This window comes from Mangifera indica, chromosome 17, assembly GCF_011075055.1.
Source record: "Mangifera indica cultivar Alphonso chromosome 17, CATAS_Mindica_2.1, whole genome shotgun sequence".
NCBI lineage: Eukaryota > Viridiplantae > Streptophyta > Magnoliopsida > Sapindales > Anacardiaceae > Mangifera > Mangifera indica.
This window is the reverse complement of record NC_058153.1, coordinates 11,619,257-11,631,603: the sequence shown is the minus strand read 5'-3', so window position 1 is coordinate 11,631,603 and position 12,347 is coordinate 11,619,257. Positions and strand designations below refer to the sequence as shown.

At 33.3% G+C, this 12,347-nt stretch overlaps 1 pseudogene; it reads right to left on the bottom strand.

Moving 5' to 3' along the window:
• Positions 1–235: 235 nt before the first annotated feature.
• On the bottom strand, positions 236–11,200 carry LOC123200486 (annotated as a pseudogene).
• Between the last annotated feature and the right edge of the window lie 1,147 nt (positions 11,201–12,347).

Sequence of the window (12,347 nt, the reverse complement as noted above, 5' to 3'; positions counted from 1 at the left end):
ACTTTCATTTAAATTTAATTTGTTTGACCTGATCATAAATTCAAATCCTAGCTGAACTGACTCAAATAGGCCTTTCTATCAGGTAATTTTGGGGTAAGCATCCTACTTTCTTTTAAAAGCTTGTAAATATAATGTTACTCATGGATGATTCAATCAAATCGGTGTCGTTTTGTTATTTGTCAGAAAATTTTTGTCAATTTTCGAAATAAGAGTGGCTGAGAATTGACAAAAAACATAGGGGTCAACATGTAATTTTCAACTCAACTCTAATCGTGATCTCAAAAGTGGAGAAATAATTTCACAAGTGGAGAACACTGAGCTTAGAAAATTTTGCAGGTAAGGTAATATGACACACAATATGTGCAAGTTAATTTACATGCTTACATTGAAACGACTACCTTCTTCGATTCTGCACTGTCTGTATTGTTTCTGGTCGCTAAAAGACTGTTTTCAACACCATAGCTTATGTTTTGCTGGGGCAGTTGACTGCTGCGTCTCATGTCAGCTGGAACTTGTTCTACACAATTGACATAACTCCAGCACATTATTCTGCGTTTGAAACTTCAAGATGAAAAGGTATAAAAATACTGAGGTTTTAGTGTTATCTGTTGCATTAGTGGTCAAAAGATTGAATTCACGTTCCAAACTCCACGATGCCGCGTACTGCTTGTCAATGGTGCTCTTGTTGATGCTGAAACTGTAACCTCGGAAGAATCCGTATATGTTATTATTGAAATTGAGGCCCTGGGACAATCCAAAACAGAAAGAGAATAAGCCAATTAAGAGATGCTGAAGAACTTCATAAAGATATACTTCATACAGAGGAACAGAGAATCATATTTATTTGCTCCAAGGCAGAAGTTTTTTTAACCCATATGACAGAAATTCAGCAGATGATCCGTCAGTTACCCTGTCTAACTTTCAAACCATGGCACAGCTGCATCAAAACATCTAATTTCATTACTAGTATTTAATGGGTAATCCATATAAGTATACAGATTCAAGTCTCACAGGTCATCGATAGAATCCTTTTCAGCGAAAAAACAATGAATCTTGCATGGTTTGCAAAGCCTATTTCAGAGATCTATGTTCAATCGTAGGAATTATTTTTGTTTTGGATATCTATTTTCCATTCAAATTAAATTTTCAACAGAAAATTTCATCTTCTGCTACAACTACTGCAAAGAAAGAAGATAAAAATGCTCCTAATTAGGAACTAAAATGCAAATCAGAATATCAAGAGGGAGTCAAGTTTGTAATTAAACAAAAAGGAATGTCCAGAGAGATACAAACTTATAATGCTTCACCTTTTGAATGCTGCTGGAAAAGCATGATGAGCCAGACCTAGCACATCATTTACAGATTCTGGTAATAGTGATCGAAAACTATTTGATCTTCTACTCCTGCTAAGAATAAAAAAGTTACAAATGAAAGAATTGCATAGCAATACAAATTCTTTATATGGTTTACAACTGCAATAAAATTATGATCAAAAGAAATTCTAATACGCTCAAGACCTGGCCACGGTTTGAAAATATAAGGATCCTGAACCGAAACCGTAACAGGATGATTCATCCACGGTTTGAAACCGCCGGTTTCGGTTCACGGCCCCGGTTTGGAACTGATGGTTTCGATTCAAAACCGATATTGAACCGTCAATTCTAATACATGATCTTGATTTAATTTTTAAATTATTAATTACAATAATTAAAAATTAAAAGAAAGGCTTGGACTTAATTTTTCAATTAAGCTTCTTACGTATCTTCTTGGGGTTTAGAAGAATCAAAACCTACGTAGTTCTCATACCTTTGCATATCTAATAGCTGACAGTATCTCCTTACCTTATCATTCACCTCCACTATCTTGAGTATTATTTCCTGTCGTCATCAAACTATCCGTAGCTAAATTAAGCGATTCTTCATTGAAGTCCACTTTCATTTCTTATTGACGTAATTCGACTCTTGTCCAATCGTCCACACATACTTGAGCTTCAATAGATTCAGGAGCCAAACTTGATCGTCTCTCATCCAATATATTATCCCCTTGACTAAAAGCTTGTTCTACTGCGACAGTTGATATTAGTGCTGCTAGAACTTGTTTAGCAATAGCTGCTAATATTGGAAAAGTTGATGAGTGTCGACTCCACCATTCTAAAACTGGAAAGTCTTTACCTATATTGTTGTCACCAAACTCAAAAATAGTAGTTAAATAAATATCAAGCTCCGAGGTGGAGCCTAATGTTCCTCTCGGTCTTTTGCACCTTTGCATCATAATACGATCACCATAACTCATATTTTAGGTTGATGATGGGGCAATAGGTGGTAGAGAGGAAAAAGAACCACCATAAATTAATGCATATTCAGCATAAATTTCTTTAATTAAATTCATAATATTAGTTATAGTTAATGAAATATTAACTTCATCTAATTGCAAACATTCATAATATAATATCTAATAATCTGCGATACCATCTAATTTAAATCTAGGGTAAAAAAAACATGCAACAAGAAAAAGTTCTGGAATTATTTTATAGTAATTTAACCATTTTGTTTTCATTAAAGAAACAACTTCTTATAGAATAATATCTTGTTCGACTTCTTGTAAAACTCCAATAATATTAACAGTTTCATTTAAAAACAAATTAGAAGTGAGATAATAAACCCCACTTAAAGTATATGTTACATTATTAAAATTTCTTAATACATTTAAAATTTTTTTACAAATATCCCAATGTTGGGGATATAATATAATTTGTGGCATATTTTGTGAAATAAATCCCTATAATCAAATGACTCGTTGAGTAATTCATATGTTAAATTCCAACGAGTCGGCACGTTGATTTTTTATTATGTTGTTTACAAAATTTATCCCATTCTTTCATAGTTTGGGGATATGTCCATAAATATGAAATTGTTATTTTTATTGGACTAATAAAATTTTTAAGACAATGTAAACCATCTTGTACACATAAATTTAATACATGACATGCACATCTAATATGAAAAAATCTACCACCTAAATTAGGTTTACAAATATCAATTAAATCATTTATTGAGGCAGTATTTGAACGTGCATTATCAAATGAAATTGAAAAAATTGTATAAAGTAATTTATATTCTTTTAATATTCCTTTAATTATTCCATAAATATTATCAGTCGTATGTCGTTCATCAAACACCCTAAATGATAAAATTCTTTTTTGTAATAAAAAATCGTCCTCTATCCAATGACAAGTTATACCCATATAAGAGTGAACTTGCCAATGGTCACTCCAAATATCACTATATAGAGATACACGTCCACTAAAATTTGTAAAAAATTGAATTAATTTTTTTTTTATATAAACTAAATAATATTCTTTTTAATGTATTTCTTAGAATAGTTTTATGTGCAGGATTTAATGCAGTTTTACAATAATTATTAAAACCTAAATTTTCACAAAAACTAAATGCTAAATGATCTATTGCTATCATTTTTGCAAATTCTTCTTTACTTTTATTATCACTATACATAAATAAAGATTTGTGTGTAGAACCATACCGAGTTATTTGTGTTTGGCCTTAGCTTTGTCCCATTTTTTTCGGATACTTTGACACCAAGTGCATTTTGAATGTCCCGTATCCACCTCTTTGTATAAATTTGCCTACAATAATTATAAGCAACATCAAAATTACATATTCCTTTTGTATTTTCTTGAAATGAATTTTGAAAATATCAGATGTAGAAATTTTTTAAGATTGTTGTTCCATCTCCATCTGTTATTGATGTTGTTGCTCCACCTTTTCATATTGGTTTTCACTTTCTTGTAAATGAAAATCATCTATAAATTGATTTTCATTCACATTTGATATATGTGAATATTGACTAAATCTCCTATTATCGGAAGAATTTTCACTACTTGCCATTTTTTGATAATAAATAAAATTAATTATAGAAATAAATTCTATAATTAATTATGAATTGTATAAAAAAATTGAAATTAATAAAAAATTTAATTAAATTTAAGAAAATTTGATTGAATTAAAAGATTGAGAGAATATTAAGAGTTTAAAAAATGAGAATGAGAGTTTGAATGATTGAGTGAGAGAGTAGAGAGATTGAGATTTGAGAGAATAGAATTTGAAGGAGTATATATAGAAAAAAACTTTTTTGAAAAAAATTAAAAATAGGGGGGTGAATTGAAATTTTAAAAATTACAGGAGACCAACGGTCCCCTGCAACTTCTCTGAAAATTGTAAGGGACCGTTGGTCCCCTACAATTTTTCCTTCAAAGCCAACGGTTCCTTACGCAGGGAACCATTGGCTTTTTAAATAAAATTAAAAAAAAATTCAAATTTTTTTCGGTTCAGCACAGTAAATCGTCGGTTCATAAATCGGTGTGAATCGACGGTTTCACGGTTCCAATTTATGTGAACCGAAACCGAATTGTAGAACCGCAGTTTTGGTTCTGGTTCAGTCCAATTTTGGGTCTATCGATTCCGGTTTTATCCAGACCGATTTCGGTCCGATTCACAGGGCAAACCAGTCGTGCCCAGGTCTACCTTAAATTCTAGTGTAAGAATAATTTTTATCAGTGTTTGACAATCCTTCATTAGAAGGGAGATATATGATTTTGAGTGTAATGGAATGGAGACTTTGAGGGGATTTAATTTGGAAACTTGAGCGTAGACCTGGCCACAGGCCAAATCGGACCGAAACCAGCCTAGATAAAATCGAAACTGGCAGACTCGGAACCGAAACCGAAACCATGGTTCTATGGTTCGGTTCTGATTCACATAAATTGGAACCGTGAAACCGCTGGTTCACACCGGTTTATGAACCTACGGTTTACTGTACTGAACCGAAAAAAATTTGATTTTTTTTTTAAAAAGCCAACAATTCCCTGTGCAGGGAACCGTTGGCTTTGAAGGAAAAATTGCAGGGAACCAACGGTCCCCTGCAATTTTCAAAGAAGTTACAGGAGACCGTTGGTCCCCTGCAATTTTTAGAATTTCAATTCACCCCCCTTATTTTTAATTTTTTTCAAAAAAGTTTTTTTCTGTATATACCCTTTCAAATTCTATTCTCTCAAATCTCAATCTCTCTACTCTCTCACTCAATCCTTCAAACTCTCATTCTTATTTTTTAAACTCTTAATCTTTTAATTCAATCAAATTTTCTTAAATTTAATTAAATTTTTTATTAATTTCAATTTCAATTTTTTTTATACAATTCATAATTATTCATATAATTTATTTATATAATTAATTTTATTTATTATCAAAAAATAACAAGTAGTGAAAATTCTTTTGGTAATAGAAGATTTGGTCAATATTCACATATATCAAATGTGAATGAAAATCAATTTATAGATGATTTTCATTCACAAGAAAGTGAAAACCAATATAAAGAGGTGAAACAACAACATCAATAACAGATGGAGATGGGATAACAATCTCAAAAAATTCCTACATTCGATATTTTCAAAATTTATTTCAAGAAAATACAAAAGGAAGATGGTAATTTTGATGTTGCTTACAATTATTGTAAACAAATTTACAAATTCAAACAAGGAGGTGGATACGAGACATTCAAAAGGTACTTGGAGTCAAAGTATCCGAAAAAAAGGGACAAAGCTGTGGCCAAACACAAATAACTGGGTATGGTTCTATATACAAATCTTTATTTATGTATAGTGATAATAAAAGTAAAGAAGAATTTGCAAAAATGGTAACAATAGATCATTTAACATTTAATTTTTGTGAAAATTTAGGTTTTAATAATTATTATAAAACTGCATTAAATCCTGCACATAAAACTATTCTAAGAAATACATTAAAAAGAACATTATTTAGTTTATATAAAAAACAAAAAAAATAGTTAATTCAATTTTTTACAAATTTTAGTGGACGTGTATCTCTATATAGTGATATTTGGAATGACCATTGACAAGTTCACTCTTATATGAGTATAATTTGTCATTGGATAGATGACGATTTTCTATTACAAAAAAGAATTTTATCATTTAGGGTGTTTAATGAACGACATACGGCTGATAATATTTATAGAATAATTAAATGAATATTAGAAGAATATAAATTATTTTATAAAATTTTTTCAATTTCATTTGATAATGCACGTTCAAATACTACCTGAATAAATGATTTAATTGATATTTGTAAACCTAATTTAAGTGATAGATTTTTTCATATTAGATATGCATGTCATGTATTAAATTTATGTGTACAAGATGATTTACATTGTCTTAATAATTTTATTAGTCTAATAAAAATAACAATTTCATATTTATGGACACATCCCCAAACTATGAAAGAATAGGATAAATTTTATAAACAACATAATAAAAAACCAAAAAGATTTCCTAAAGACGTGTCGACTCGTTAGAATTCAACATATGAATTACTCAACGAGTCATTTGATTATAAGGATTTATTATGCTCATTTATTTCACAAAATGTGCCACAAATTATATTATATCCCCAACATTGAGATATTTGTAAAAAAATTTTAAATTTATTAAAAAGTTTTAATAATGCAACATATACTTTAAATGAGGTTTATTATCTCACTTCTCATTTGTTTTTAAATGAAGCTGTTAATATTATTAGAGCTTTACAAGAAGCCGAATAAGATATTATTCTACAAGAAACCGTTTCTTTAATGAAAACAAAATGGTTAAATTACTATAAAATAATTCCAGAACTTTTTCTTATTGCATTTTTTTTTATCCTAGATTTAAATTAGATGGGATCACAAATTATTTGACATTATATTATGAATGTTTGCAATTAGATGAAGTTAATATTCCATTAACTATAACTAATATTATGAATTTAATTAAAGAAATTTATGCTGAATATGCGTTAATTTATGAGGATTCTTCTTCCTCTCTACCACCTATTGCCCCATCATCAACCCAAAATATGAGTTATGGTGATCGTCTTATGATAAAAAGGCGCAAAAGCCAAGAGGAACATTAGACTCCACCTCGGAGCTTGATATTTATTTAACTACTATTTTTGAGTTTGGTGACAACAATATAGGTAAAGACTTTCCAGTTTCAGAATGGTGGAGTCGACACGCATCAACATTAGCAGCTATTGCTAAACAAGTTCTAGCAGCACCAGTATCAACTGTCACAGTAGAACAAGCTTTTAGTCAAGGGGGTAATATATTGGATGAGAGACGATCAAGTTTGGCTCCCGAATCTATTGAAGCTCAAGTATGCGTGGACGATTGGACAAGAGCCGAATTACGCCAACAAGAAATGAAAGTGGACTTCAATGAAGAATCGCTTGATTTAACTACGGATAGTTCGATGACGACAAGAAATAATACTCAAGATAGTGGAGGTGAATAATAAGGTAAGGGGATACTGTCAGCTATTAAATATGCAAAGGTAAGAGAACTACGTAGGTTTTGATTCTTCTAAATCCAAGAAGATACGTAAGAAGCTTAATTGAAAAATTAAGTCCAAACCTTTCTTTTAATTTTCAATTATTATAATTAATAATTTAAAAATTAAATTAAGATCATGTATTAGAATTGACGGTTCAATATCGATTTCGAACTGAAACTGTCAGTTCCGAACTGGGGCCATGAACAGGAACCGGCGGTTCCGAACCGTAGACAAACCGTCCTGTTACGGTTTCGATTCAGGGTCCTTATATTTTTGAACCGTGAATCGGCAGTTCCAAACCGAAACCGGCGGCTCATGAACCGTGACCAGATCTAATTTAAGGAGAAACTATTTTCTGAGATATTGAGATCAACCAAGTCCTAAGTGGGGTGGCATAGATTCATGCCAGCATGAGTTCAACACTTGAAAGAATTTTTAACAGTGAACTACAGAGAGTATGTCATGGTGTTATTGAAGTTATATGGGATGCCTCTGTAATTGCTAAATTATGTCAACAACAATCATTTACCCCAAAAGTAAAAACATCTAATAAGCAAGCAAAGAGAATAACCCAAAATGGTAGACAATCAAAGGATATAAATCTGTCATTTTGTTCATATTAGGAATAATATTGTGGTCCAATCTGTTTCAGTTTGTTCTTATGAATCAAAAACTACCAAGCATTGTTTTCAGTTCTCACCTTTGATTAATGGCAAACCCCAGAGAGAAAATATGGTCGGAACCTGATGAATTTGTTGCTTCAAGAATATCTTTAGTCTGCACTGATGGTCCAAATGACAAGGAATATATGGTTAATGGGTATGGCCCCCCTTCGAAACTAAATGACTTCCAAAAGACAAGTAATCAGATATCATACATGGAATGAAAAATGGCAATCGATCAGAAATGGTAAGACTGATTCTGCAGATCTAGTTTATTATGAGTCAAGGAATACAAGGCAATATAGAATATGAACAAACACCCAAAAATTGATGTCATGAAATTGCAAGGCCCTAAAGGAAGCTTTGGATTGTTGCCATAATTGTTCTAAATCATTGCAGTGAGGGACATATTTTTACTACTCAACCAATTTGTAGTATATACATACTTGAGTGTGTATTCAAGAAAGAGCTGTCCAAAGTTTTAGTTTGGCTCTCTTTATTTTTCTTCCATTTACATTTCTCTCAGACTGCCCAAACAATGTTTCTTAAAATTCTACCATGCTAACATCATCGAATAGTCTCTGGAAAGATACCAGCTATAAAGTTCAACTAAAACGCATGGTATTCTATCCTTACCTTAGCTGCTTCTGAAACCAGAATAACTCTGATTATGGTTCCCTGCTCAGAAGCTGTTGCAATGTACATCCCATTGGAAGAAAAGACAATTGCAGCCAATGTAGAGTGATGAGCATCAATCTGTAAGTTATATGAACAACAGTCTAAGTACAGTGAACTAGACATTTATATATAATCAGTCAAAATTTATGTTAAGAAATAGCTATCCAATCCGGCAATGGGACAACGACGATTTTGACCCGTCTATTTTGTTGCCAGACATGACAGAGATGGTAAGCAATGGCTGGATCAAGAACACTATACCTTGTTCAACCGCTGCAAGGATACCATCCTCTGAGCAGAACATGGCAGGTAATACTCATGCAGATGAAATGTTTGAGGATTCTCTATGGCAATCATACTGAACCTCCCAAACCTCACTTTCAGATATTGAAGGGACAGCAGCCTCTCCAGTCCCAACAACATAAAGAACGAGTGGTGGTTACTGCCATCGTAGATCCCAGGCAAATTGTGCCTGATGAGCCTCCAGCCCACAAATAGTAGAGAATTAATAGACTGGCTTTAAGATTCAAGCAAACAAGAGATACCTGTCATACCAGGTCACATTAAGAAAGCTGATTCAGGCTTTAAAAATCATCAAGTAAATCAATTGGACATCCCCATTTAACACATTAAATGGGCTGCAAAAGGAAACCTATCAAAGTTTCACATCAGTATGCTTTCGAACTACAAAACTTGAGTTTGAATGAAGATATAACGATTTGACTTGAAAAAAGTAATAAAATATGCTACTATAGAATTCCTTGTATTTCACTATAGAATGCCTCTTCTCTTGCAGTCGATAAAAGGAAAACATCATCAACAAACCAAATATTTCTATTTCTAATATTCCAGCTCACTGTATGATCCAAAATAACATCAAAGGAAAGCAGCAATTGTTCTTAGTTGATATAATAAAACCATACTGGAGCTCAGCCACTAGTAATACAACATACAAGACTTTAGTAGGTACACATATATTTCAATATTTTTAGTAATTCAATAGCACCTAAATCATAAAGGACTTTAGTAGGTACATATAAATTTAAATATTATCCTCAGAAGCATTGTACAAATGTCCCTAGGCCATGTCTCATTATTCATTTTAGACTTCACTGCAATCCTTGCAGCATATTTTAGCAGCTAAGAAAAGCAAAAGGAGGGTAGTAGCACAAACATTCTAACAACTAAAGTGCAGGAAACAGCAGAGATTTCACATGTATAAAATAAAAAAAAGGGCAGCAGCGACGGTCGAATTTACTATAAATACAATGTCCAATTTCATACACAAACTTTGAAAGTTCTACAACACAAAGAGGCAAAGGATCTTACCAGACAAGTGTGTTTTCTTGATGGATGAATATCAATTGAATGTACCATCCCAGAAGATTTTCCTTGAGACCTGCGCAAAAATCACCATGAAAAGCCCATAATCCACAGCAATCAACAAAAAAACCATCTAAGATTATGAATGTAACAAACAAAAACCAACAAGCAAAGGTTCATTTAATTAATCATAGCCCAAACATTTCTTCCCACCTCGTTTACACTCAAAAACATATATATTATGCCAAAAATACTTCCAAAGATTTAAAGGCAACTCGGCTAGCAAAAAAGTTATCATCTTTAATAAGCAAATGTTAATAAAAAAATAAAACCCTCATTGAACAATTCCATTACCATTAACTTACACTAAATTTAACAAAAAACTTGTGATATATTAAAGAGTAAACTTTATTATAACAACTGATCACAAAAAATAAAACTTTTCAAATAACAAATATCAAAGCTCACCAGTTCCGTTTAAACTGCGAAACCGGACCTCCAGGGCGTCTCAGATCCCACCATTGAAGTCCAAGTCCATACCCACCAGTCACAAACTCACTCGGAGACGCCCATTTAATGGCGTTAAACCCCCCCTCCCCATCAAAGAGCCTCCTAAAACTCTTACCGACACGACCGAAATAAACCAAATTGACACTCCCGTCTTCCCCCACGCTCACGACCCCAGCACTGTCCGCCACGTCAATTCCCAAAATGGGTCCCTCGTGAAACCCCTTATCGTTCACCGCGTGCAGCAACTCGAGCCCCGAGGGGCCTGCAGGGACCAGGTGGAGGGATCCAGAGAGAGTCGCCGCAACGAGGATCCGGGAATAGCCGGAGGAGGCGAGAGAGGAGATTCGAGAAGGTGGGGTCCAGAGGGAGTGAGGAGGGGAAAGACTGGGAGAAGATAGGTCGGAATAGGAGAAGGTTTGGAGGGACGGGGTGGAAGCGTCGGTGTCAAAGAGGGCGACAGCGAAGAGTTTCGAGAGTGGCGCAAGCAGAGGGAGTCAGTTCACGGCGTCAATATAGGCGGCATGGGGGAGCTTATGGATTTGCGAAGAGGTGGTTGATGCAGGTAGCCCCGTAATCGCCATTGCTGATGTTTTTGAAGGGTTTTGCGAGGAAAAAGGGGGGGTAGAGGGAAAGAATGCCCTTTTGAATACAAATCAGTCGGGTCAGCTCAATCATTCGGGTCGCTTCAGTAAATCGGGTCGGATCAATTAAATTGGAGCCAATACAAAGAACGTTGGATGGTCAAGATTTTCTTGTGCCCAAACAAGATTGAAGCCGATACAAAATCGAAGCCTAAGCTGATCTGGGCTGTGCCCAAACAAGAATCAATTCAAAGATTGATTCAAAATTAAAAAAAGTTATTTCAAGAATTAGAAAAAGTTACTTAAAGGTTGTCCAGTTGAGATTCAAATATCATTTAATTTTAGATTTGATTAAATCAATTCAAACTTAAATGTTTGAATTGAAATTCGTATTTGATTTATTCAATCCAAATTCGAATAACTCATAATAATAACCTAGATTACTAAAAATAAAAGTGGAAAGTACAATTTTATTGAAAAATCTCAAAGGAAGATTACAATACCAGAAAGACAAGATAAGACAAGACAAACACATATTACATAACTATATAACACTATATATGTAAAATTTATACAGGAAGAGTGTCATTGTACACATTACAAACACAAAAAAATTTATACAGGTTGATCAGTCTGACTCTCACGGAAATTGACATGCATGTGAGCTCAATAAATCATTCGGATCTTTAGTTATGCCTGTCCTAAGGACAGAGTAATGACGATGACTATGTGCGGAGTAATTATAAAAGGAGTTTCTTCTTCACTTATAAACTCAAATGAAATGATAACTCTGTATGAAATGATTGGGAGAGAAGATAAATATATTAACACAAAGAAAAGGATAAATGAGAATACCAGAAACACACCGAATCTCCCAGTAGGCATTTTTGGCTTAGAAACAATAGTGAAAAAAAAGTAAAGCTTTCTTGTTGATCTTAAAAAGAGGAAGGGTGTCTACGCTTATATAGGAAGGGTGTCTGCGCTTATAAAGCGCACACATGCACAGAGAACTGACTCCCCCAGTAAAGATACTTGAAAAAGAAGTAGGACCTGTAAGGGTCAAGTGAAAATAATATGTAGGGCTGACTAAGTAGGCGAAAATTGAAATGGATAAATTTGCCGGTGAAGGGGAAATCTGTTTGTCTATAGGAAAGAAGAAACGAGAAATTCTCGCCGGTGTGTTGTGGTCTGTGA